The sequence below is a fragment of the Diceros bicornis genome, unplaced genomic scaffold (assembly GCF_020826845.1).
Source record: "Diceros bicornis minor isolate mBicDic1 unplaced genomic scaffold, mDicBic1.mat.cur scaffold_61_ctg1, whole genome shotgun sequence".
Lineage (NCBI taxonomy): Eukaryota > Metazoa > Chordata > Mammalia > Perissodactyla > Rhinocerotidae > Diceros > Diceros bicornis.
Window position 1 is genome coordinate 3,700,774 of NW_026691491.1, and position 27,042 is coordinate 3,727,815.

Sequence of the window (27,042 nt, forward strand, 5' to 3'; positions counted from 1 at the left end):
AGCAGCATTGTCCCCATGTCATATGGGGAATTGAAGGTGCAAAAAGTGTCACCAATGCCCTCCTTCAGCTAGCAAATACAACTGGTGTGGAACTGAGGGTCAGGAAAAGTGTTCCTGGAGTTTCTACCTGCTGAGCTTGGCCAAGTTCTCACTCTGCCCTGGGCGTCACGGTGTCTTCCGGTATTTGGGAAATGTGTGGAGGCTTTTTGGGCTGTGCCAGCGAACGGGGGACACCACTGTCATTTAAGGGGGCAGAACATGCCACAGACTGAAGAATTGTCGCCACTCCAACCCACACCCAGGGTTCCGAGGTGAGAACCCCTGGGAAGACAGGGGAAGGACATTCTAGCTCTGGCCTCGCTAGGTCACTGGGGATAAAGAAGGTGCTCCTAATCAGCACAGGTGGCTGGTCCCTGAGGGTATGGACACTCTGCATTTGGAGCATATTAATAAAGACTTTGAAACACTTAGAGCCCCAGAGTGCTCTGGTCCTTTCACATTCTCTAAGAAAGGATCCCCTTGGCCTTGGAGCTGGGTTGAAGGCCACAGGGTCAGGGGCCTTGTGTGACCTTGAGGGAGACTCTTGTCACTGTCAGCCCTGGGCAGCTTCCCTGAGCCCCAATGACCCCCCTGTGCTCCTCAGCATCTCTCAGACATAGCCGTGCCCCTTGGCCAACCCTTGGTTCCTTTGCTGGGACTCCCTCCCACGTCCCTGCACTCCTTTGCTCTAGCCCCTATCGAGCCTCTCACCACCCCTCTCCAACTGAGCTACCAACTTTCCTCGGTCCTGCCCACCTGTGACCAAGATCACAAAGCAGGTCCTGCTGGTCACTCAGAGGCCAACACTCATCTAGGCTTCACCCTGATGGGGGCCACCTGCAACAGGAGCTCCGCAGCCACACTGGTGGGGCCTGGTGGACACCTGAAAGGCTCTGGGGAAGGAGACCCTGGGACAAGCAGGGTCAGGGCTGCCTGCACTGCCCACTGTTCTCCCTGCAGCCCTCCTGGGGCCAGGAGGGATAGGGGTGCACACTCTCATCTCTCCACCTTTTGTTGTGACTCACAATTGCTTCTGGTTTTCTCCTGGTGAAGTGAATGTGCTTCTAAAAAATGTGAGAAAGTGAGAAAGGTGTAAAGAAGAAATTAATAATCACTGCTAATCCCTGCCCGTGTAATCGAGCAAAGGCTCCTTCTGCTTGCTGCAACCTTGAAGCCAATCAATCACATGATGAGTCGGTGGTCAGGAAAGGGATTTACTCGATTAGCTAGCAAAATTGGAAGATGATGGACTCATGTCCCAGAGACCATCTTAAACAAGTACATAATCTGTGGCAGTTCTATAGGGACTAGTGGGCTGTGAGGGGGCTCAGGAACATTGACCATCTGGCATCAGAGACTGGAGACATCACACCAGGTCTTTCAGTTGTCATCGATGATGGATGCCGGCATAGATGTTCTTCCTGAGGAGGTCGTCATGTTCCTAAGAAACTCAAAAGAATAAAGTTATCATCTATCACTCTTGGGTGGTATGTGTGTCAGCCAGGATTATTTCCGAGAGCTGTTTATCTCCTAGGCTATGTGCAAGGTAAAACACACAGAGCTTGAGTGAGCTAGTCAGAGGTTACTCTAAGTTGCAACACGGCTTCCCTCGAGTCAACTTGCTCTAGGCCAGTATCACCCATGGGTAACATTTGGCAAATTTTCTCCTAGGCCCTGCTGCATTTGTGCTTTCATTTCTTGTTTTCCTCATTCACATTAATTCGTAAGCATTTTCTGAAGTCAGCACAAACATTTTTCCAGCTGTATTGAGGTATGATTAACAAAGAAAAGTTGTATATATTGAAGGTGTACAATGTGATGATTTGATGTATGTAGACATTGTGAAATGAATACCACAATCAAGCTAACAAACAGTTCCGTCACCTCCTGTAATAACTCCCCCTCTTTTTAATGCTAAGTACTCTTAAGATCAATTCTTTTGAGTATAAAATGCATTATTATTAACTCTGTTCACCTCGTTCTGTATTAGATCTTGAGAACATCCTCATGTTATAATGAAAGTTTGTACCTTTTGACCAACATCTCCCATTCCCCTCTCAACCACCAACCTCCATCCCTGGTAGCCACATTCCACTCTCTGTTTCCATGAGTTTGACGTTTTCAGATTCCACATGTAAATGAGATCATGCAGTGATTGTCTTTCTATGTCTGACTTATTTCGCTTAGCATAATATCCTCCAAGATCAACCGTGTTGTCAAAAAAGACAGGATATCTCTCATATTTAAAGCTGGATAATATTTAATTGTAGATACATGTAATGTTTCTTAATCCATTGATCCATCAGCAGACACTTAGGTTGTGTCCATATCTTGGCTATTGTTGTCACCAACTAACTGCCCCGAGTAATTCAAAGGCAGTATCGAAAGCACTTAACTGTTTCTTTTTTGTTGTTTTGGTGAGGAAGTTTAGCCCTGACCTAGCATCTGTTGCCAATCTTCCTCTTTATGCTGAGGAAGATTGGCCCAGAGCTAACATCTGTGCCCATCTTCCTCCGTTTGATATGTGGGACGCCTGCCACGGCATGGCTTGATGAGTGGTGCATAGGTCGGCGCCAGGGATCCGAACCTGTGAACCCCAGGCTGTTGAAGCGGTGCGCCCAAACCCAACCACTATGCCACCAGGCCGGCCCCTTAACTCTTTCTCAAAGTTGTTTCTCAGTTACATTAAGAGACGCAATCACCAACCACCCTGAACCAGTCCAAAACCCACTGCAAAAGCAACGCCTGCACAGATGGGCCAAGAAGTGTCCAAAGTTACTTTTGCTTCATTTTAATGTTAAGATCTCCACACCAGGAGGAGCTTAAGCCTTATTAGCATAACATGAAAGGTAGGGGAATGCATGTTTTCAAACTACTCCTGGGATAGCTTGTACCCACCTCTATACGTGATGACGAAACTTTCCTTTTGAATAATTATTCCCTACCAAAAATAAAAGACACCTGTTTTCCCTTGCTGAGAGGGCCACAGCTTTGGAAGTGATTCCCTATGGTCCCCTTATTTGCTGCAAATCTGTTGTACTTTGTGTGAGAACTACTTCTAGTAAATGCTTTGATTTCAACTCACCAAATAGGGAACTCATTTTGGTTCGGTAACATTGTGACAAATGCTGCAGTGAACATGGGAGGACAGATATCACTTGAAGATACTGATTTCATTTCCTTCGGAACTATACCCTGTAGTGGGATTGCTTCATCACATGCGAGTTCCATTGGTAATCTTCTGAGAAACTCTGATCTTTAATCTTTGAGAAACACTGTTTTCCATACCGGCTGTACCAACAAAAATCAATTCCAGGTGAATTTGAAATCTGCACGGGGGTTTTTACAATAACTTCTCTAGTAGATACCTTAGGAAAACAGTCTCAAGATCTTGGGGCACGCAAAGATTTCGCAGAACACAAAGAATAGTAAACATAAGGAACAAAAAGATAAACAGGAAATTATTAAAAATGAGAACTGTCAGTGAAAAGAAACTTTTAAGATAGGAAAAAGGGCAGGTACAAAAGGGATAAACACTTGCCATGTATTTATCTGACACAAACTCTCATATAGGATATTTAACTAACTCGCCTAAATTTATAAAAATATTACAGACAATCCACCAGAAAAAAAGGGCCGATTTTACAAGGCACTTCAAAAAAAACGATAACCAAATGGGAACAATGAAATGGAAAAGGGCTCCACGTTATTACTCAGGAGGAAAATGCAAATTAAAACCACAATGAGCTACCACTACACATACACCACCATGGTTAAAATCAAACCTCTGACGGCACCAAGCGTTGGTGGAGATGTGGAGCAACTGGAACTTTTATACACAGCTGGGAGTGCAAACTGTTTAATCCACTTTGAATCTCTTAGATAGTATCTCCTAAAGGTGGACGTACACATACTCTATAACCCAACAATTCCACGCTTAGGTATATATCCAACACAGATATGTTCATATGTTTACCAAAAGATGTACAAGTTGTCCAGAGCAGCATTTTTTGGCATATCATCAAATTGTAGACAACTCATCCCGCATGAGTAGTGGAATGGATAAATAAAATGGGTTATATGTTTTATAGTGGAATACTATACAGAAATAAAAACTAACTACAGCCACATTCAAGAATATGGGCCGGCCCCGTGGCTTGGTGGTTAAGTGCTCGCGCTCCGATGTTGGTGGCCCGGGTTCGGATCCCGGGCGCGCAACGAGGCACCGCTTCTCCGTCCATCCTGAGGCAGAGCCCCACATACAGCAACTAGAAGGATGTGCAGCTGTGACATACAACTATCTACTGGGGCTTTGGGGGGAAAAATAAATAAATAAAAATCTTTAAAAAAAAAAGAATATTGATGAATCTTACAAACAAAATGAAAGAAGCCAGACACCAAAGAAGACACTCTGTATGATTCCATTTAAATAAAGGTCAAAGACAAGAAAAACAAATTCAGAAGTAAGAATATTGGTTCCTCTTGGGGGACAGAGATCAGTGACCTGGGAGGGGCACATAAGAGGGCCGTTGGAGGGCTAGTCATGTTCTGTTTTTTTTTGGGTACTGGTTAGCGGTTGTGTTCCCTTTGGATAATTCACGGATCGATGCAAGTATGATTTCTGTACTTGCTGGTATGTATGCTATGCTCCAACTTGCAAATTCAAACTCATGATTATAAACTTTTTTACTGATTAGTCCCAAAGCCTACGTGTTATTGCGAGACTCCAGACTTATGGGTCTACATTCATATCCTGGATGTAACCTCTTCCTACCTCAGAGACCCTGGCCAAGAGATTAACTCTCTGGGCTTCAGTTTCTTCATTTGTAAAACGGGTTACTTTTGGAACCTCTCTCTTACTCGGTGAGATAATTAACTCCTTGTTGGCAGAGCGCAAGAATTCCATAAATAATGGCTCTTGTAGTTGTTCTTGCCATCCTTAAGTCTTTGGGCTGGGGAGCTGGTGGACAATGGCTTGTGGCGGAGGGAGGAGCAGGATGGGGATCCAGTCAAGACACATTCTCCAGGTGAGGGTGAGGGGACAGAGCAGAGCTGATGCTGAGGTGCAGGAGGAAGGGTCAAAGGCCTGGGGCTCTTCCTTCCTTCCCCATCTCGGTTCCTGCCCCTCTATAAATACAGGCGGTTAACTAACCAGGTGATCTCTAGCTGGTTAGTCCTTCCAGCGAGGACATTGGAGAGTCGGAAGGGTGATGGAAATGCCATGAAAAGCCAAAAACGAATTTCCCAGTTTGATCCACACTCAAACCCAAAGGACCAGTCCTGGCAGTTAGGGGAGGTGGATATAGTGGTGGGATTATGGGTCCTGTCTATTTTCTTCATTGTACTTTTTTCTATTTGGGACAGGAGCCACCTGAAAGAAGGAGCCACCTGAGTGGCTGAGGCCCCTGGGGTGGTCCCCTTATCTGAAGACTCCACAGGAAAGGGGGCCCCTTGGCTGACGAGAGCAGAGACTTGCCCTCTGTGGATGGGATGGTGTGGAACTCAATGGGCTCAGGGGTGCTCTGTCCACCCTGCTAAAGCCCCTCCATGAGGGACATCCCTGCATTTGATGGTTTGCAGGGGTACCACACCAAGAGGAGGAGGCTCAAGCTGTCAGTGTCCGGCCTCCAGGAGCCAGTGACCTTACACTCTCTTCCCCCTCAGCTGAATCAGCCACCAGCCCCTCCTGAGTGGAGTCCCATCTTCCCAGCCTGGACCATTAGAACCTGAAGCGCCCTGAGATGTTCATCCTGGAGAGGGGACGTCCCTTGGTGTGGCCCTTGTCCCTTCCAGGGTGCCTGCCCCTCCCTGCCGCCTGGGCCTGACCTCTCCCTGGGGGAGTCTGAGTCCCAGAAGCTGCACCTCAGCCCTCTCCCAGTGGCAACATGTGTGTACATCATGCCCACAACCTGCCCCACCGAGCCACGCACACTGCAGTGTGCACAATCCATGCACTGAGCCTTGTTTGCAGTAAAGGTTTGTCCTGCACAGGGAAGCAGGGGTGGATGGTGAGGAGAGAAGGGACATGTGAAATGCACTTAGAGCGGGGCGGAGTGAGGTGACCCAGGGACACTGGGAGGGGTGTGGGCAGCACCGAGGGGACTTATGGTCTGCCGTCATGATGTGACGGTGGGACCAGCCCTCGCTCTGCACCAGCACTGCCCCTCTCACAGCTGGAGCAGGTGCAGAGAAGGTGCAGAGGTGGGTCCCAAGGTGGATTTCACCTGGCCAGGACCATGGAAGGAACAAGACATAGCTGCAGGACAGGAGCGTGGGGCTGTCCTGGAGCTCAGTGTGTGCAGAGGAAGGAAGGACGTGACGTAGGGGAAGGAAAGTGAACGTGGAGCAAGGTTGGCAGACGGAGACCCAGTGGCCTGAGGATTCATCAGGGGAGGGAACCCCCAGTGGGTGGGCTGGAGAGACACTGGTGGGTACTGGCTAGAGTGGGCTGGCCATAAATGGGGGTGTCAGTCATGGTGAAGATGGTTAAATGCGCAGAGTGATGCCAGGGCAGTGGGTGGTGGGAGTTGAGTGAAGGTGGGCGGAGGACAGGGCCTGAGGTTCCAGGATGTCAGAAAGATCATCTGGGTGGATGCAGGGTGACCAAAAGGGGTTTATTCACAGTGGTGGTGGAGAGACAGACAGTGCGGCCTTACACCCACACCTCGAAGTGCACACACAGGTGAACACACAGACACACACTCCTCCATCAGTGCACAGGGTGCAGTTTGGCCCACAGGCTCAGTGCAGTTGCTAGATGTGCTGGCCCAGGTAGGCAGCCCACTCTGTGTGGCCACACCACTGCCTCTAAGGTCCCTCCTGCCCTGTGGAGACCCGCACTGAAGAGCTTCATCATCTGTATGTCCTGGTTATTCATCTTGTCTTGGAAGTAAGCAATGCCATGGTCCCTCTCCAGGATGAACCAGGTGTTGATGCTGGGTCTCCACCCTGGAAGCCACATGGGTTAGGGCCATGTTGGACTTGTTGGGGTTCATGCAGTTGGGGAGGGTCTTAATGCCTGAAGGAGGGAGAACAGAGTCGGGGAGGCCCCAGTGCAGGGAGCTGCGAGGTCAGGAGGGATGCAAGCTCAGATCCCCAGCAGTACAGAGTAGACGTGTCTGGTGGCTGGCAGGGATGCTGTCCACCCCAGGTCTCTCTGTTGGCCTAAGATCACTGCCATCAGCCAAGGCTCCCTGAGGCTTGTTTGGACAAGTACTCCCATATGCTGCAGGGAGCTTAGAAACAGCTGACCTGAACCCCAAATTTCTTTACTGGGTCTCTGGGTGGAATAAGAGAAGATGATGGAACTGTATCAGCATGGTGTCGTGTCCCCTGAGGGTGATGACCCTGTGAGGTAGGGGAAGCACAGGTGTCCTGTCCCTGGGAATGGGGCCAGTTTCAGTGAGAAAGGCTCACAGGTGGAGGGGTGCTCAGCAGAGTGTGTCTGGGCTCTGGGAAACTGGAGAAAGTCGGTTCGTGGATATGGTGTGGAAAGAACACAAGCTGTGTGTGGGGACCAGCCGGGATGACTGATGGCTCTGAGCAGTAGAAGGAAAACTGTCTCCCTAGGCGATGATCTGAGGTTTTCAAGGGACAGGCGAGGGGGCCTCTATCACATGAGTCCTCATCCAAATTCACAGTCTAGCTGGTCACCTGGCACATTCCTGCAGAAATGCTGCCCCCTGGAAGCCCAGGCCCTCCATGCAGCTGAGCCAGTGGCCACTTACAGGTTTTGAATTTCGAGGTGATGATTCCACAAAGTGCACTTTAAATACTTTGCATCCGCTGTGCTTCCTGGACAACAGAAGCCACCTTGGAGCCCTGTTCTGGTGATGGAATCATCCCAAGGTCTCCAGGGGGTGAGCCCCGACTGTTGAAACCAAAAGGCACCCTCCTCATTCTTCACTCAATGCCCATCTCGCCTCCCCCAACCCAGGGAAGCGCCACTGGCCTATCCATTTTGCCCAGCCCCTGCCTGGCCTGGGGTTCTGCACCATCTTTACTCAAACAAAATTAAACGATAGGGTCAATCCTGTAGCCCCTTCCATCACCTCTCATCAGCCTCCACTGCCATGATCTTCTGAGATCACGGGCCCCCATGACCTCCCCCACCAATGTCCCCAGGAAGTACCAATGTGGCCACATAGAATGAACGGTCAGGAGATTGTCCAATGAATCTTGCAAACACCTCCTCCCCCAATCTCAGCCAGGAACACACTCCTTGGTGAAGTCCTCCCATCTCAAGCATGATGAGGCTGCGGGCTGCAGGTGGCAGGACTGTCATCCCTCTTGGGACAAGCTTGTCCATCTGCTGCTCAAGGAGACGGTGAAGGTTAGGCTGAAGACTCCATCTGATTTCTCTTTGTGTCTTCAGAGACCAGGATGTTATAAAACAACACCCAGCAAGTGTGGTGGGCGGACAGAATGATCAATCGAACATTCAACCTCCTGACTAACTCCTCTTGCCCCGGAAGAATGAGAATTTTGGCCTCTCATTAACAGACTTTCAGAATTGCCCCCTCAGGCCTATTCTAAGATCTCATAAAGCTCATCTTGCTGACAGCGCCCGACAGGATCCTGAAGAGGCTGTCAGCCTACTGTGGGGAATATCCTGACCATCGCCCCCGCCCATCCCACTTACAGTGCTGAGCCGACAGGTGAGCCTACCTGGGCCCCACCGGCTACAGCAGGATGACAGTGGTACTGTCTGCCCCTTTCCCATTTGCCCACCTGTCCTGGAGACAAGAGACCTCTGTTGCTTGTCTCAACAGAAGCCAGTCCAAAGCTTATATTTCAGGCTCAGAGATCACCAATACCTATCAATCTATCGAATTTCTAGCTCACATGAGAAGTACAAAGACTCCCTCAAGCACCCGCAGCACAGGGCGTTTGCAAGATGTGAATGAGGTAAGGGGGGTAAAGTATTTTTCAGAGAACCACCCCAGAATTAGTTCTCGGTACACGATGGTGACTCACCGTTACGTTCGTTACCATCACCACCATCTTTGTTGTGTTGAGTCTGCTAGAAGAACCAGCACATTAATAATGTAGAGGATGTTGGATCAACTTGGCAGGCTGCGACCTGGCTCCAGAGCACAGGTGGGGGGTGAGGCCTGTTTCCAGGACCCCAGGCTCAGGATTGGGGAGCTTGGAAGTGGGAGGGGAGGGAAGAACACACGCATGATGAGCATCTTGAAAACCAAATGACCTTGAAGTTCATTGTGAAGCTGAATGGCAGCACGGCTGATGCCACTTTTCCTCGAGGTTACTGGTCTAGCCCAGGGCTTTCTATACCATTTTCCTCAAAGCTGGAATAAAGAGATGTCTGTAATAAGGGCTTTAGGGAGAAAAATGTAAAAGACTGAAAGAACTGAGCCCAGATGTCTCTAAAATGACTAACATCGGAGCAGATGTGCATAGCTCAAGGAATATGGACTGTGACGTTGGATGAAATAGGGAAAGAGAGATCAAATGGTTGAGGGAGCTGTGGGAGGCAAACAGCCATGTGTCCCCACACTTGGGTTCACCCTCCCATCTGATCAGCAGAGGAAGCTGACACTGATAGGAAACGTCCTGTAAGATTTCCATAGGAGCTGCCATGGCCCTAAGATCCTGAAGGGGAGGGGCAGGTAATGGGCCCTTTGAGAGGAGAACTCCAAAAGGAATTGGATCCCTCTCAGAACTGGACATGCCCCCAATCCAGATCAAGTAAGGTGTGAGCAAGCAAGAGGAGAGGATGGAGCAAATGTGCATGGAGCTCACAGTGATGGTCAAGTGGATCTAGACCCCATTACCTTAGAGGTGTCCATGTGTGCTTTATTAATCCTGGCCTCATAGGTATCCATCGATCCATCTATCCATCCATCCATCATGCATCCACCCACGATCCATCCATCCACCATTCATCCATCCATTCATCTATCCCTCATCCATCCACCCAACTGTAAACCACACATCCACCCACCCATCCATCCATCCATTCACTCATCCACTCACTATCCTTGCATCAACTACCCTTTCATCCATCCATTCATCATCCATCCATCCAGCATCCATCCGACCATTCATTTAATTCAGGAACATGGGATGAAAATTATAATGATTATATGTCCAGACTTTCCTTTGTCCTGACACTGTTGAAGGCCTCAGGTCCTCTAACCATTACTATTGCCAAACCGTTTCCCCTGAAATAAAGTACAGTTTCATTCTGATGATGAGCACACATGCATGATATTCCCCAGGTTTTGGGTGTGACCAACCACCAGGATCTGGTTTCCCAGCACCAGCTCCCACCTCACTCCTGGGTCTTCTGGGACTCACTTTCCTTGAGAGGCTGAGGACAACTCTCAGGACTGAATGAGACCAGTCTTTTCAGGGGTAGGGGAGAGGGAGGACCTAGACACTGGCATTTAAGAAGGAAAAGGCAAAGAGACGGGAACTTGGGTCCTCAGGCCCGGGTGGACAAGACTGAGGCCGGCATGTTGACCAGCTCCGAGAGAGGGACAGTGGGCATAGGGAGGCAAGTGGGCAGACAGGGGGCAGGAACCTTGTACTGTACAGTTGGGGATGTCTAGAGCCTAGGCCTGAGTGTCAGGGATGTCCAGGTCACATAAGTACCAACAAGAGGCACAGAGGGGTCCCAAGGAGGTGAGGATGTGATGGTCCCTGTGGGAGGGTAGTGACTAGGGACTGGGTGGCACCTAGATATTTGCAGACCTCAAATATGGTTCCAACAGCACCATGGATTTTTGAAGTTGATAACACGTTTTGTAACAATGTGTTTGATTTATAATGGCAACCCCAGCACAGTAGTCTAGCAAAATATAAACACATAATAGGGACAACAGTCCTCACATTTATAGATGGGCTTATAATACGCAAAGTTTCTTCCAAAACATGACTTTGGCCTCTGAGGAAACTATGTCTTAGAAAGGCTACCTGACTTGGCTCTAACTTCACCAGGAGTAAGGGGTTAGCAAGGACCCATTGTGGATGGAAATCTGCCCAAGGCCTCACTGAGTTCCCCTCTCCCCTGCTGGGCAGGAAGATGTCCCGCTCTGCCTAGGAGACACCATCAAAGACAGAAGAGAGCAAATTCTGGCCCAAGTCCACCTGGGGTTCTGAACAACAGGACTGAGACCCTAACCCAGTGCAGGTGGCTGACCTGGGACACACACATGCCCACTGCCCAGCCCTCCCAGAAACTCTCAAATGACCTCCACAGTGTGGGTAGGAATAAACTGGGTCCCTCAGCTCACAGCACGAAGAGCAGACTCAGTCCAGCAGTCACAAGGGACAGCTGCAGGGCTGGGTGGGGGACCCTACACCTGCTCCCTGCTCACCTGTCTCGCCCTTGGCAGACCTGGAGACAGGATCCTGCCCCTCCCTCATCTTCATAAAGGCCCCTCATTTTGCCATGTAGGTGGTGATTAAATCATTTTGGGGGGGGATCCTGTGAATTTATGTTCTTAATTTTGCATAATTAGCCATCATTACTCTTGGGTTTGATTTCTTCTGAGAAAGCTTATCTGGAAGGGAGAATGTTATCAGAATGGGAAGCAGTACACCTCTGCATTAAGAGCTAGCAAGATAAAGCAATGGCTTCCTTGTATGTACCTCCCTATTCCCATGGTCCTTGCTGCCCCAGCCCCAGGGATTGTGGACCAGCCCCCGTCACTCCATGCTCCCCTGAGAGAGCTGGTCCTAGTCCAGGCTCCAGCTCCAGCCTTGGAGCTGATGTCGCCACCCCGTCCTTTCCTACCAGACCTCTTGAACTACAAGCAAAGTGTCCATCCAGCCTGCTCTAAATGCCCCCACCAGGATGCCCATGGCTTCCATTGCAGCCCCCTCACCCCTTGCAGGCTGAATTGATCTCCTTTCCCTCAAATGTACCCTGGCTCCTGTGTTCTGTATTCCCATCAGTGCCCCCAGTGATCCTGGGAGACCACATTGACCTTCATGTCTGCTACCCATACCACCAGGTCTGCTGACCCCACACACGCCCCTAATCCACCTCCTCCCTCTAATACTGCTGCCCTTCCCTCGTTCCAGATTTGTGAGTACTTGGGTGACTGCACTGACTGACACACCCTGAGTGGTCTCTGCTTTCCCTGCCCCTCGTTCCTCGTCCATTCTGCTCCCAGAACTTTCTACCAAATGCAAATGGCATCATCTTGCTCCTGTGCATGTGTGGGTGCATCTGTGTGTTTGTGTGCATGTGGGTATGCCTGTCTACACATGTCTCTCTGTGCATGTGTCTTTCTATTTGTATGCATGTGTACACGTGCATATATGTCTTTTGTGCCCACACATATCCGTGTGTATGTGCGTAGACGCATGTGTGCATGTGTGTCTTCTGAGTGTGTGCATGTGCAGAGTTGTGTGTGTCTCTGTGTGTGCATATTGTGCTGTATATGTGTCTGTGCATGAGTGCATATGTATGTGTGTGTGCCAGTGCCTGGCAGGGGGAAGGCTCCAGAACATTCCCACTGCTACCAAGTTCTTGCTCCAAGGGGTGGGTAAATCCACCTTCACCAGGCCCCATAACGTTCTGTGAACCCTCCAGCCCCAACCATGCTGTTCCCCTGCTGGGGTGCATCACGCATATGGTAACCACAAAGCTCAGGGCTCTCTTTTTTAAGATGTCTTCCAGCTGCTCCTGAGGAGGGTCAGCCATCCTGTTGTGTCCCCCTTTCATGGCTCCTCACACACCAATGACTCCGTCCACGACTGCTGTGGGCAGGAAGGAATTTTGCATTCTGTGTGCACTGCCCCACGCAGAGGCCCTTGGAATTGTTCATGTCAGAGAGATGGATCCTCACTGATTCTCTAACAACACTGCATGCAATGCACTTCCCGTCCAGTCAAGGGCCAGAACCTGTGAATATGTTAGGTTTCAAGGCAAAGAGACATGAAAGTCCACATGGATTAAGGGGGCTGGTCAGCTCACCTTGAGATGGAGCCATCCTCGATTGTCCAGGTGGGCCCAGAGTAATCATATTTCTTACAAGTGGAAGAGGGAGGCAGGAGGGTCAGAGGAGAGAAGACGTGAGGACGGAGGCAGAGTCAGAGTGATGTGATGTGAGGAGGACTCTGCTGGACACTGCTGGCCTTGAAGTTGAAGGAGGAGCCCAGGAGCTAAGGGATGCAGTGACCCCTAGAGGCTGGAAAAGGTGAGAAAATGGATCCTCCCCAGAGCCTCCAGAGGGAACCTGCGTGAATTAGAAAAACAACAGTGGTCTGTTGAAGTTGGTGATTTGAGCAGCACCACTTCAGCTGAGTCAAGAAGGCGTCCCGTTGTCCAGTAGACAAGGGGGCAGGGCTGGTCTGCACAGAAAAGGTACAGGAGGTGTGTCTATGTGAAGATACCTGGCCCAGCCCCTGCAGGACCATGGGCAGGAGTTGTTCTCCAGTCTTCAAGTGGGCGTTTCAGTGGGTTGTGATTCAGCCTGATGTGGAGAGCACTGCCCCTGGGCATGAGATTAGCCTGTGTGAGTGTGAGTGTGTGTGTGTGTGTGTGTGTGTGTGTAAGTTTCATAGGACTGTTGTAACAAATCACCACAATGTTGGTGGTTTAAAATAACAGAAACATTCTCTCACGGTTCTGAGACCAGGTGTCTGAAATCAAGGTGTTGTCAGGGAGCTGTGTTAACACAGAGCAGATCCCAATGAATGATACCTGTGGCCTCAGCCCCATGTCTGAAGGCCCAAGGTGGCCTACTTACTGGGCTCTTCCTAGAGTAGGGCTGGGGTGTCCCACGTCCCCCTGCTTCCAGCACATTCTCCAGGGCGATTGTCCAGATATTTGTGAATTCTGTGAACTACAGGATCATCTCCTTGTAGTTTATTTCTGCTTAAATTAGCTAGAGTTTCCTCTGGTATTTGTAGTCAATTACCCTCATTGGTCCAGATGCTCATAAAGAAAAAATTCACCCCTGTGACCCTTGCACTTTGAGATCAATGGCAAAACTAGCTTTCCAGTGTCCTTGGACTGGGTCTGCCAGACAGTAGGACAATGAAATGTACAGCTTGTGAAGGGAAATAGAAAACTCCTGGAAGGTGCATTGAGAGCCTACAAAACTTGTGTAATCCAAAGAATTGCGGCAGGGACTCAGACAAGTCCATGAATGAACATGTTCATTGCAGCATTATTCACAATAGCTAAAAGGTGGGAACAACCCAACTGTCTACCAACGGAAGGATGGATAACCAAAGGTGGTCTCTCCATGCAATGGAATATCATTCAGCCATAAAGAGGAATGAAGTTCTGACACACACATAACATGGATGAACCTTCACAACATCATGCTAGGTATTTTCATATTGTAGGATTCCGTTTATAAGAAATGTCCCGAGTCAGCAAATCCATAGAGATAGGGAGTAGATTAGTGTTTGTCAGGGGGTGGGGAAGGGAGGGAGGAGTGAGAAGTGACCGCTAATAAGCATGAGGAAGCTTTATAGGATGATGAAAGCATTCTGGATTAAGACAGTGGATGGAGGAGGTGTTGCCAGGGGCTGCGCCTCTCAGAAGGGGAGGTGGAGGAGTTGAGTGGGGTTTCTGAACTTGATGTGGAGCAAAAGTTCAATGATCAGTGACCTTAGCTGGTCTAGTGGCCTTTGCAAACCCCACCTATGGCTGGGACCCCTCAAGGCTGACCCCAGCAAGGTTAGGGTTGAGGTCAGTGAGCCCCCACAGGGCCAGCTTCTTGGCTGTGGGTCATTTCCTTCTGCTGAGTTGGATGGCAGGGCCTTTGAAGTGCTGGGCAGACTCAAACTGAGTTCCTCTGGGAGGAGACCAGTGTGACTCTTGCTCCAGATGGTTCTTCCCAACACTTTCGTAACTAGACTTCAGTGGGCAGGCAGCTCATATGTGCAGACCAGTTGCTCCTAGGAATAGTGACCATGAGTGGACATGCACCGCCCTCTTGACCAGCGTGTGAGCAGGAGGAAGTCTGGCATCACCCACCTGGAGAACGACTGAAATGAGGGGGTCTCAGGGTGAGTAACATTGAGAAGGGACAGCTGAGAGGAGGCAGTGACAGTCAGACTGGCCCCAGGACCAGCTGCAGCAGGTCTGGGCTGTGGTTTGACCACTGACCTCCCTCTTCTGAGTGTCCCCTCAGGAGGGACATTTCCTGGACCCGGAGAATCTGCTCCCCAAAGGTGAGCAGGGGCATTTACCTGCACACATGACACGGCAGATGGGCTGTGTTGTCCTCACAGAGCACCGCTCAGAGCCTCTTCACAAGAGAGCTCGCCACTGAGCTGCAAGACCAGCAGCTGGCTGAAGGCCACCAGTGGCAGTGCCCCAGGAGGGAGCACATGGGGAGATTTGGGGAGAAGGGCGCTGGGCTGGCCTTTCCACTCTGTAGGCTCCTCCAGGGGCAGCCATGGCTCCCACCTCCCTGCTGGGCCAGTGAGGCTCCTGGGAGGGTCTCCTGCCTCTTTGGGCTTCCTTCTCCTTCATATCAGGCATCAGCCCCCACACCCCTCTCGCTCTCCTACACAGCTCAGCAACCACTTCCCAAAGGACTCAACTGAGTAAGAAACCCAAAAAAGGCGCCAGGAGTAGAAAGGGAGAAATAGAAATGTTGTGTCTGCAGGAAAGATGAACTCTACATGGTCAAACCCATTGGGGTCCCAGTCTCCATGATGAGCTCTCTGGATGTCATGTGTGTTCCTGGAAAAAAGGCTTTGCTGTATTGCATGTGTAGGGAGTAGCTTGTTCTTGCAGACATAGCGTGAATGTTCCAGTGTGGGAATGAAGAGTGCGGCCAAATGGGGCGGCCACAGAGCCTTCGGCCCCAGCATTTCAAAAGGCAAGCATATGCTTTGGTTCATACTTTTTGAAGCTGAGGGCCAAGTTGTCACTGCTAGAAAAAGTCCCACCCCAAAACTAGAGAGTATGGGCGTTGACACCAAGTAGGTCAAGAAAGGATCGGATGCCCATAGACAGCCCGTGCTAGCAGTGTGTCCTGTCCAGGCAGCAGGCTCAGAGCCCCACATCTTGGCATCTGGGTCCTCAGCCACTGGCAGCAAGTCTGGTATTTCTCAGGCCCGGCACTCGATCAAGGCCCTGCAAAGATGAGACCCTCAGATATGGAAACCCGTGAACACAATTCCTATAGGTTTATTTTGTCATGTTGTTTTAATTATGCGGCACGTTAGCACCAAAAGTCTATCTTATTTAAGGACATTTGGGGACAAATATTCTAAAGACTCAATCCATTCCTGAGAACTCCACTCTCTACTTTCCCACGCCTCCTGAGTGGTGCCTGCAATGGGTCTAAAGTATTCCTTAGCATCCTTTTCATCATTGCCTCTCTGGCACCTGCCACAGGCAGACACTCCATAGATGCAGGTGCACTGAATCCAGCCCAGCGTCTCGTCTGGGGTGGGGAACGACAACAGCAATCAGAAGAATAATAATAAGTGAGCATCGGCACATACTATGTCTCCCTGAGTCCCCCTATCCAGGAGGCACTTGGCCCATGGTCACATAGCTGGTCGGGCCCGTCTGACTCCTAAGGCCCCAGCCTTGGCCCCTGCTCCCTGGGACTTCAGAGAGCCCAGAGCTGAATGGGAGTGAATGGGGTCACAGGAAGGGTGCTCTGGTGTTGCTGACACCGGCTAACCCAGCAATAGCTGTCATGCATCTCCAACATCCCCTCTCCTCTCAGGACTCCTTCACCATCCATTTGGTCTCAGTTGTAAAGACGAACTGTGTCTAGTCAGGAGCAATGAATGACAGATGGAACATGTTATTTTGTCCCCCAAAACATCCTCTGCTCTTTTGGAATCCCTGCAGTGCAACTTGGACCAGCAGGTTTGGGGAGCAGGTAAGCACCCCACTGGTTGCTGGTCTCCTCTTCCATCAGGCCGAGTGGAGGTGTTGGGGATGGGCTGGACAACACCTGGTGTGGGCCAGGGACTCTGACACCCACTGGGGCCTAGGAGCACCCTCCTTCACCGTGCATCCACACAGACCAAGGCAAGGAACTGCCCTTGAGGATGGTGTCCAAGTCTTCATGGCTGGTTTCTCCTAAATTTTAAATGGCTCCAGGGGCTCAAATCTTCCCCCGGTGGCCCTCCCATGCCAGGGTGCAAGGTTTTCCAGTCTGATGTCTACAGCCTGCAGGGCTGCGTTTGGGCTCTTGATGGTCACCTGGATGCCACAGCAGCAAGTAAATCCCAGAAGGAGGTGAGGAGCTGTGAGAACGAAGGCTATTTTTGTTCTGACATGTTAATTTTGTAAACGTGTATGAGCTGTGCATTAGACACCAACTTTTAGTCACTCTCATCTGATCTTTCCACGTTTTTCTCCCCTCCAGATAACTCTTGTGTTGTCAAGCTACCAGACCATAGTAGTGTGTTTCCTCCTTCCAGGAGAGGTTCCTCTGCTGTGGGGTCCCACCTTGCCTATGGGTTCAGAAGTCCAAAAGAGAGATTGTGTTTTGAGTGAGTTGTCAGTGTCTCTGCATTCTGCCTCTGTCTTCCCCGGGCGAGGTTGAGCTGAGGCATGTGGAGCATCCCTGGGGCTCAAAGTTCACAGAGACTGGTACCCGACACCTGTCCCAAGGCTCTAAAGGCAGAGACTGGCCAACTCCCAGGTCCTCAGGGCCACAGGGAGCTGTGTGAGGCTGTGCATGCTTCCCAAGCACCAGGGGTGAATGCTGGGAGGAGGCCCAGGCTGAGCTGTCTTCAGGGGGACTCTGCCTACGATGAGAGTGAACCTCAGAGGCCAGGCCTGAAGGACTGTCACAAGCTGTCAGCTCAGAGCACCATCACCTCTGTCCGGGGCTTGAGGACAGAGACCATCAGCTGGGGGGTGGTCTGAAGACCCACAAAAGCACTTCCTTAGAAATGGGGTAAGCATTTGGACCTCCACTGAGCCCAGTGGGCACCCAAAAGAAGAGTCAAGAAGGATTTTGCTTCTCTCTTGCCTTTCCTCTGTGGCTCGTGCTGGCCCCACAGGCTCATTTGGAAACCTGGTACGTGTGGGTGAGGGACAAGTACAGCAGCTGCAGCAGCACTGGTCTTTCCTTCTGTCCTGCTCCCTGCCCAGCTCCTGCCCCTCTGGTAACAGGACTAATGGGGACAGACTCTGTTCTTCTGCTCCCTGGTGTGGGCATCGGCCTGGAATCATGTTTTAAACCTGTTACTTTCCCAGTAAATGACCAGGTTAAGTATCTGAAGAGGTTGGAAGGGACTAACGGCCAGACATAGTTGGGTATGAGCTTGGACTTCTTCCTCTCTTCCTCCTGCAAAACTCACAGTGGTGGTCCCCAGGCTCACTGGCAGAGCCCAGGCAGGAGTCTCTGCAGGCTGGGGTGGGTGTCCACTCCTCGCTCAATGAGAAGGGTGGAAACCAGGTTGGCATCCAGGCAGGGTGAGCCACCAGCCAGATAGCCACCATGGACAGGCTGCTTAGAGCTAATGCCCCAAAGTACGTGATCATAGAGCAGGGCGCCCTTGAAGACTCCAGGGAGGCAAGGCCAGTGTGCGCTTCAAGTTGAGCTTCAGGTGCTGAGAAAGACAGGTGGATGGCACCCACAGACGCAGATGTGGCAAGAAAAATGAAGAGTCGAGAGCCAGGCAGGGCAGGGCACACTCAGAACTGCAGGACAAATTCCCTTTGATGCTACTACATGCAAAACAACATGTATCAGTTTCTCTGAGACTAAAACAAGCGAAATCAGATGTTCTGTGCTGCTGCGGCTCCAAAGACTCTCTGAGGCACCACATGTGAAATGTGGCCTACAAAAGGTTGCTGCTGGCCTTTTGTAGGCCTCTCCAACCAAAAGTGAACTCGGGTCACCCATCATCATAGCTGCCATCCTGGGTGCTTGAGCCCACCTGGGGGACTGTGGGGAGACGGAGGCACCCCAGAAGACAAGGAGGAAAGAAGGAAATAACTCCACCCTAAATCTTGCAGTTCTGCCCAGAAACCAGTGCTGAAGTGACATTGCCCATGACCGGCTTGCACGTGCAGCCTCCACACTCATGCCACACACACTCTGGGAAAAGAGGAGGTGTGCGATAGGAAGATCCCTGCTACTTGTTCTAAAACTGATCAAATGTCTTAAAGCACTTAGTGAAGACTAACTAACCGCTCTAAGATTTCTGATGGATTTTTCTTTATAGTTTCAATCTCTTTTGTGAAAAAATTCCTGATTTCATTGAATTGTCTGTTTTCTTATATTTCATTGAGCTTTTTTATGATAGCTATTTTGAATTTTCTGTCATTAAGGTTATACATTTCTGTGCTTTCAGGGTTGATTTCTGGGTGCTTGTCGTTTTCCTTTTGGTCTGGAGATTTAATATATTTCTTGAAAATCTTTTCATGTGAGTACATGTGGATCTACCTTATTGTTTCTAATTGCTTTATAATATTCCACAGCATAGAATTACTATAATAGTTTTAGTGTAAAACTCATAGAAATAGTGATATTTTTGAAATTTAATTTTTTTAATAATATTTTCTTTTTTTAATGACGTTTGAGTGTGGTTTTGTTTCCTTGAAGTTGGAATTTTCTTTTTCTTTCTGTGTTATGGTTGGTTTCAAGGAGGAACATGAAGCTTCTTTGGTCATTTCAGCCAGGTGTCTTCATTTATTTACTCGTATCTTTGCATAATCTAATTCCAAAGAAATTATGTTGTATTTGGCAGCATTTGGGAACTGTTTTATTGAAGAGATTATGAAATGTAGATTGATTTGTACTATTCTAAGCAGTCACTTGTATGACTGTTTTTGGAAGTTTGTTTTGTTTTGTTTTTTTGTGAGGATGATCAGCCGTGAGCTAACATCCATGCCAATCCTCCTCTTTTTGCTGAGGAAGACTGGCCCTGAGCTAACATCCATGCCCATCTTCCTCCACTTTGTGTGGGACGCTGCCACAGCACGGCCCCAGAAGTGGTGCCTCAGTGTGCATCCGGGATCCAAACCCAAGCCGCCAGCAGCGGAGCGCACGCACTTAACCACTATGCTGTGGTTCCGGCCCTGGGAGAGTCTTCACTGTACACATACTTGTGCATTGAGACTTTTGAACTTTAAAATTATACCACTTTTGATTGTTACAGTGTCTTTTTAAACAGAAACATCAATTTTAAGCGGTTTCTATGAGACAGGAAGCAGATACCATCCCTACTGGGACTAAGCACTGGTACGATTTAAGGTGCATGAGAAGTTGATGATTGTCTCTAAAGTACCATTGTTGCTACTAATATTATTACTACTACACTTACAACTCTGATAATGATACTAGTAGTATAGTAACAAAAATATTTATTAAGTATTTATGTGCCAAGCACTTAGCATAGTGGTATCTCATATATCTAAATAGGCATTTTTACAATATCATCATTTACTTTCTCATTATTGATATTACACAATAATAGTCACGAATAGTCAAACCATGGTATAAGCAAAAGGTTAGAAACAAGCATTTGATTTACAAAAAGGAAGCTTTCCCATTCCTTTGGAGCTTCCTTAAACCTTCTTGAAGGAAGACAAATGCATCCTCTTGTGGGTATCACCAGTACTGCTTCAACTGGTTGACATAATTAGCTGTGTGACTTTGGGATATTAATAAATGTCTTTCAGCCTGCTTTCTTACAGTAGAACGGAGACAATATTGCTTACCTTGTAGGAATGTTAGGGTGAAATGAGAAAATATACATAAAGTGCCTGAGAACTTTTAGGTATTTAAAGTGAGCAACTTGAATTTTACCCATGTATAGCAATATTATCAACTGGGTTGGAGGAGAAGACATGTTCTCCTATAGAAGCCTATCAGAATTTCTTTTATTTTTTATTTTTTTGGTGAGGAAGACCGGCCATGAGCTAACATCCTTTGCCAACCTTCCTCTCTTTTTTTTTGCTTGAGGAAAATTGGCCCTGAGCTAACATCTGTGCCCATCTTCCTCTATTTTGTATGTGGAATGCTGACACAGCATGGCTTGACGAGTGGTGTGTGGGTCTGTACCCGGGATCCGAACCTGCAAACCTGGGGCCACTGCAGCAGAGCATGCAAACCACTACACCACTAGTCATCAGAATTTCTGAGTGAGGCCTTTTTAAAATCATATATGATCTCCCCCAAATGGACATTCTTTTCTCCTCTTTTTCTTTCCTCCCCCTCTCAACTCTTGAACTATGGCTATGTCAAACAACTTTTCCTGATGAAAGATTTTTATGTTGGGATAGAGTGGAAGAAAGCTTGAGAACTTTTGATAAAAGTAGTAGTTTCCAACTTCCCTGTATCAGATCACTTGGGGATCTTTATCTAAGCATATTCCCTGGCTGAACTGCCTAACAGAAGTTCTCAAACTCTAGTATGCATGCACAAGAAGTACAACTTCCTTTGGATTGCTGATAGTGAAAGGGAGAAGGGAGGGGGAGAGAGGAGAGAGATGAGTTTTGTGTTTAAGAATGAAGAATCCAGTTGACTTTCTGTACATTTTTAAAGGTCGCATTCTGCTTTACTATGTCTCCTTGTAACTAACTACTCGCATCTATGCATTGTGAAAGATTGGATCTGTGAAGAAAAAATCACAGGGACTGACGCCCTGTTAAGAGAAATGCTCCTGACTAATAATGCCAAAAACCACTCTCCTAAACAACTCCAAGAAGGTATAGTAGATTGATACTCCTTTTTCCCCTTTAGTAGTGCAAAGAGATGTTAGGCTCATTGAAATCTTAAAATCATGCAGAATTTCCCTGGGGGTATAATAATGTTTTCGTGAATATAATTTTAATAATTCTCTTTGAGTTTAAGGAGTTTTAACCATTTATTTCTGATATGCTTGTATCTGTTACCTCATAGGTCCTACGTTATATCACTGAACAGGTTGTGTGAAAGGTCGATAGAAAGAAGTCAGAAATAAGGGCCATGGAATAGAGCAACGGACTTGTGGTTACTGGATAGTGTTCTAGATCACCACTGTCAAATAGAAATAAGACGCAAGACACACATATAATTTTAACATATAATTTGAAACGTTCTATAGCCACATTCATGTAAAAAGAAAGGCAAAATTAATTTTAATAATTATTTCTTTTAACCCAATATATCTAATATATTATTACATCAGGTGCTCAATATAAAAAATGATTAATGAGATATTTTACCGTTGTTCCATACTAACTCTTAGGAATCCAGTATATATTTTATACTTACTGCACATCTCATTTTGGACTAGCTACATTTCAAGTGCTCAACAGCCAGATGTGGTTAGCGTCTGTTCTATTGAAGAGCACAGTATTGATATTATTGAATAACAGAAATCTGCTGAGTGGTTATAACCTATAAACGGGCCACCCTTATAGGTATCAACAAATTCCAATCTTTCAAATGAATGTGACTACCAAAGGCAATACTTGGGTATATTTTCATATTTCAATCCATTTTTAAAATTTTTCTGAATCACCAAGGAAATGAACCTTGTCTTTGGGTCACTAATGCGATTTCTTAAATGAGATATGTTTTGTTCTTTGTGAAATAACTACACCTAAATGAATTTTTCTTAAGGTCCTTATTTTAAGTATGGCCAAAACTATGGCTAGGATTGAAAGTTTTACGTTTAGAGCAACACTGTTTTCTTGATTTGTTTGGCCTGTAGTCTGATAGAGCAATGTTACTTCTTATTTGGTAAGCTGTATAGAATTTAGATTATGACTGCTAAGTTTCCCCTTTAGCATTTTCAGCTGTCCCAGTAAGACATATGGAAACGATACAGATTCTAGAACGCTTGACTCTACTCTCTGCCAGTGAACTTATAACATATGCAGAAGTATTAACATCCAATATGAACCAGCTATTGAATTCAGGGGTTCTGTGGAGAATGCTTCAAACAGTCAATAAACTATGGATGGTTCTTAATACTGTGATGCCTAGAAGGTAATTTCAGTGTATTGTTACACGTAATAGATAAGTGTATAGCAGTGATTATATACAATAACCTAAACTTAATGGTTGAAAAAAGTTGTTGAGTGTTTAACAATATAAATCCCCTCTGAAGACTACTAATTAAAGAGTCATTATAACTTTCAGAAAAAGCATAAATTTGATCTTAAGAAACAGAGAGAAACTATAAAGTATTTCCAACTTGAGAAACTTCTTTAAAGTGAGTTTTCCTCTATAGGCATCTGTCATTTGTGGTTAATTGTGATTTAGATCACTGTGGTGTCTTGCATCATTGTGGTGGCTCCAAATTTTGCTGCACATTAAAATCACCTGGAGAGCTGTTAAAACTCTTGATCCCCAATTGTAACCCATGCCAATTAAATCAGAATGTCTGCGGTTGGGAGTCAGGCATTAGTATATTTTTTTAAGATTCCCCAGTTGATTCCATTATGCAGCAATGTCTAGAGAACACTTGATTAATTATTTCTTCTTTAGTCAAATGGGTCTCTGCTGGTCCATAGATTGCATCAGAAACACCTGGTCAGCTCTGAAAAACAGGATACTGGGCTGGCCTTCCCTGAGATATCAGATGCTTAATGTTCAATCAAGTAATTTCGATGTGAAAAATAAAAGCATACACAAAAAATACTGTAAGAATTTTCATATTTTTAAACAAGGCAGTTTTGTAGTCTTCTAAGGTTAAATACAGCAGTCCTGTGTTCTTTTGTTTTGTTTTATTTTAAATTGAGGCTTTGGAATATTTTATGTGAGTAGGAAACCTCTAGGAGTTCAGAAAAGGTTGAAATAAATGGTTTCTAACTAAATGCAGCACACATTCTTGGATCAGTTTTCAAAGACTGGTCAAAACCTGCTGTGTTTAAATAATAACATGCTGTTTTTCATCACATTCTTTGATGATGTAAACAAAATCTGTAACTATATTAGTAAATGTTAATATTCATGTATTTTAAGTTAAGTTTACAAAATTTGTCACAATGTGATTTTTTTATTCAAGTGAAAACAGATGTGTGCAGCTATTTTGAATATCGGTTTATAAACATTCATATTCTTTATCAAATGAACTTGTAGTATTTTGTGTTTTCTTTCACTACTGTTCACCTGAAAGGAACAGTTCAAGGGACTGGAATCCAGGACTGTCTGGATCCAGAGCCTACGTGTATCCATTTCTGTTAACGCCCCACACGTCAAATGGCCATACAAGGCTAGAGTCGGTTGAGAGCCTTAGGAATTGAGCGGAGGAAAATCGTAGTAGTTTCCCTGGAGCAGTTACTTAAACGATTTGATATTTAAAAAAATTATAAAAGCAGAATAAAAATTTGAAGATATTTTTAAGTATTGATAAATTATCCTTCATTCCACTGTTTTAACAGTAAGTTACATTTTTTATACTTTCCCTCTATCTTTGCTTATGCATATATATTTTCACAGAATGGAATTCATAATACCCAGTAGGGGGTCTGCTTTCTTTCATTTAACTTTATATGAATTTTTTTTGGCAAGTTGTTTAGTTTTGATAATTATTTTATTAGCTTCATAATGATCAATCTGATATATCATAACCGTATAAGGTGCTATTACTAGACAGGGAGGTTGATGACTTTTTTCAGGATTGCAGTAGGCACTGTTATCAACTGAGGTATTTTTACTTTTTCTTTCTTTTGATTACTCTTTGAGGATAAATTTTTGTTCCTGAGATTACTAAATTAAAAGGTAGAATTTATCTTTAGCACTCTACATTTTGCAATTGGGGAAGATGCAGTAAAACTGAAAGGGAGGCAAACAAATCCACTCTCCTCCCGCTGCTCCCCTTGCAGCAAACCTCTCCCCAAACTAGTTGCTCAAACTTGAGAAACTGTCTCAGGTTTTGCTTTTTTGAGACACTAGAACTGGAGCCAAGCTTAAGCTATTCAGAAATTGACAAAATCACAATTTGGAGAGATCATGATTAACTCCCTACCTCCGAGGAAGCTGAAGTGTACTTCGTGGCAAAGAAGAACAATGAGGTTTTAGGAGGGACAGAAGGCAGATGAGACTTGATGGAGCAGAAGAGACCGGGGCGGGAGCGCTCTAGAGCGTTGCTCTGGTTGGTCGCTATCCGGGGAAGCCTGGAACATCCTGAGATTCTGAGGCCAGTCGTCAACCAGCCTTCTCGCCTGGCAGGGCTCAGGCATCTGGCAGTTCCCGCCTCCGTCTGTGCCACACCCGGGCCGCCTTGAAGTTCGGAAACGTGAGCTGAGCGGCACTGACAGACGCTCTGGGAAGAGCCCGGCCAGGCTTCAAAGGGTTTCCTTTCGGTTGGTCTACACACCTGAAGAATAAGACTGCGAGTTTCCAAGGAAACGGATGCACGGGTTAAGTCGCCAGTTTCAAAATCTCAAAACGGAGAAGATTTTCCTTTAAATCCTGCGGTCTGCTCGCGTCCTTCGCTCTTGAAGCGTTCGCCTCCGGGCCACCAAATACTTTGCGTCAGTTTTTATTGGGGAAGCTTCCCTCGGGGGCCAGGGTTCTCGCCCCTTAACCTCGTGCCAGGATTGGTTGCTTGGTTTCTGCTCTGGCGGGTGATTGGGTGCTGGGAGTCGAGGGGGCGGGAGGCGGGAATTCGTCCACAAGAGCGCTGGCGCGAGGCCTGGAGAGAGCGGAGGAGGGAGCGGGTGAGGCGCCGGAGTCAGCGCTGGGCCAGGGAGTGGCAGCCCGGTGAGGAGGCGAGAGGTTTGGGGCCTCTCCTCTCTGCCAGGCTCCGCAGTGTGTGCTCGCAGATACCATTTCCTTTTCTCCCGGGACTCGGAGCCCTGGCAGCGCTGCCTCAGTTTTCCTCAGAACAGGCCAGCCTGTCTCTCGTGGGGCGGCATGCAGCCTGCCCGAAAGGAGCCTTCTGCTCTCGCCTGGCCGCCATGCGGGCCGTCGGCGTGACCGCGTCCCCGGGCCTTGGGGGTCTGAGCACGCGGAGGCCGGAGGGAGCTTGTCCCCGACCCCCAGGGAGAGGCCCCGGGCCCCCTCGGCCCCCCGCTGTCTCATGACAGCAGCTTGTCCTTTATCCCCTGGGGGATTGTGGCGATTGCAGACGGGATGGATTTCTAGTCTGTATCTGAGGAACTAGCCAGCATTGCGTTATTGGCTGGGGTGAAGGGGTTAGAGTCCACCAAATCTCTTCTCAAGAGTTGCACAGATAGAATCACAGAATATTAGAACTGGGAAATACCTTAGAATAGTGGTTCTTAGCTTGTTTTGGAACACATAGGCTAGGGGTCAGGGTATAATTGGCTTCATAAGCTGTTGAATTGCTCTTTTAACCATCCCTCCATCCCCAGGTCGAATTTGCCATTTTTTCACTATTGCAAGGAAGTCCTCAGTTGATAACAGTGCATATCAGTCTCCCCTCTGTTTTCAGTTATTTTATTAGGATATAGTTCTGGGAATGAGAAATCCACGGACTTTCTGTTCAGAGAAACGCAGTCATGTACCAAGATTTCTGCACGCAATAGCAAGAGATCACAGTCTCCGACTTCCGTCTCTGGATCCTAGATTAAGCATAGGTGGTTTAGAAGAGGTGGGGATTAAAGTAGATCACCTCCTCTGTGTCAAATACTGGAGTTTAGGCACGTTCTATCCATTAACTTACTTAATTCTTAACTCAATGCCTGGTTAATTGTCGTCAAAACTCGATCAGGTGGATAATCTTATCTCCATTGCACAGATGAAGAAACAGACTGAGGTTCAGTGATTCACACAGTGGGACTCACACTTAAGCTTGCTTTACTCCAAAGCCCATCTTCTTTTCATTATACCCTACTGACCTTTAAATCAGAATTATCAAGCACCTACTGTGTGCCAAGGCATTTTCTCCCTTACAACAGTTTTTCAATTAGGGATTATTACAGATAAGGATCTTAGTCTTGAGAAGTGAAGACATGATCAAGGAAACACATCTGAGTTGTGGGAACCTGATCTAGAACTCGGACTTCTACCTCCTGGTCCACAGCTTTGGCAGAGTAGGGATACAAATCCGGATTTGTCAGATTCCGAGACATGTTCTCAACCACTGTGATGCTTAAGACTAGGAAATTCTTTTACTTGCACT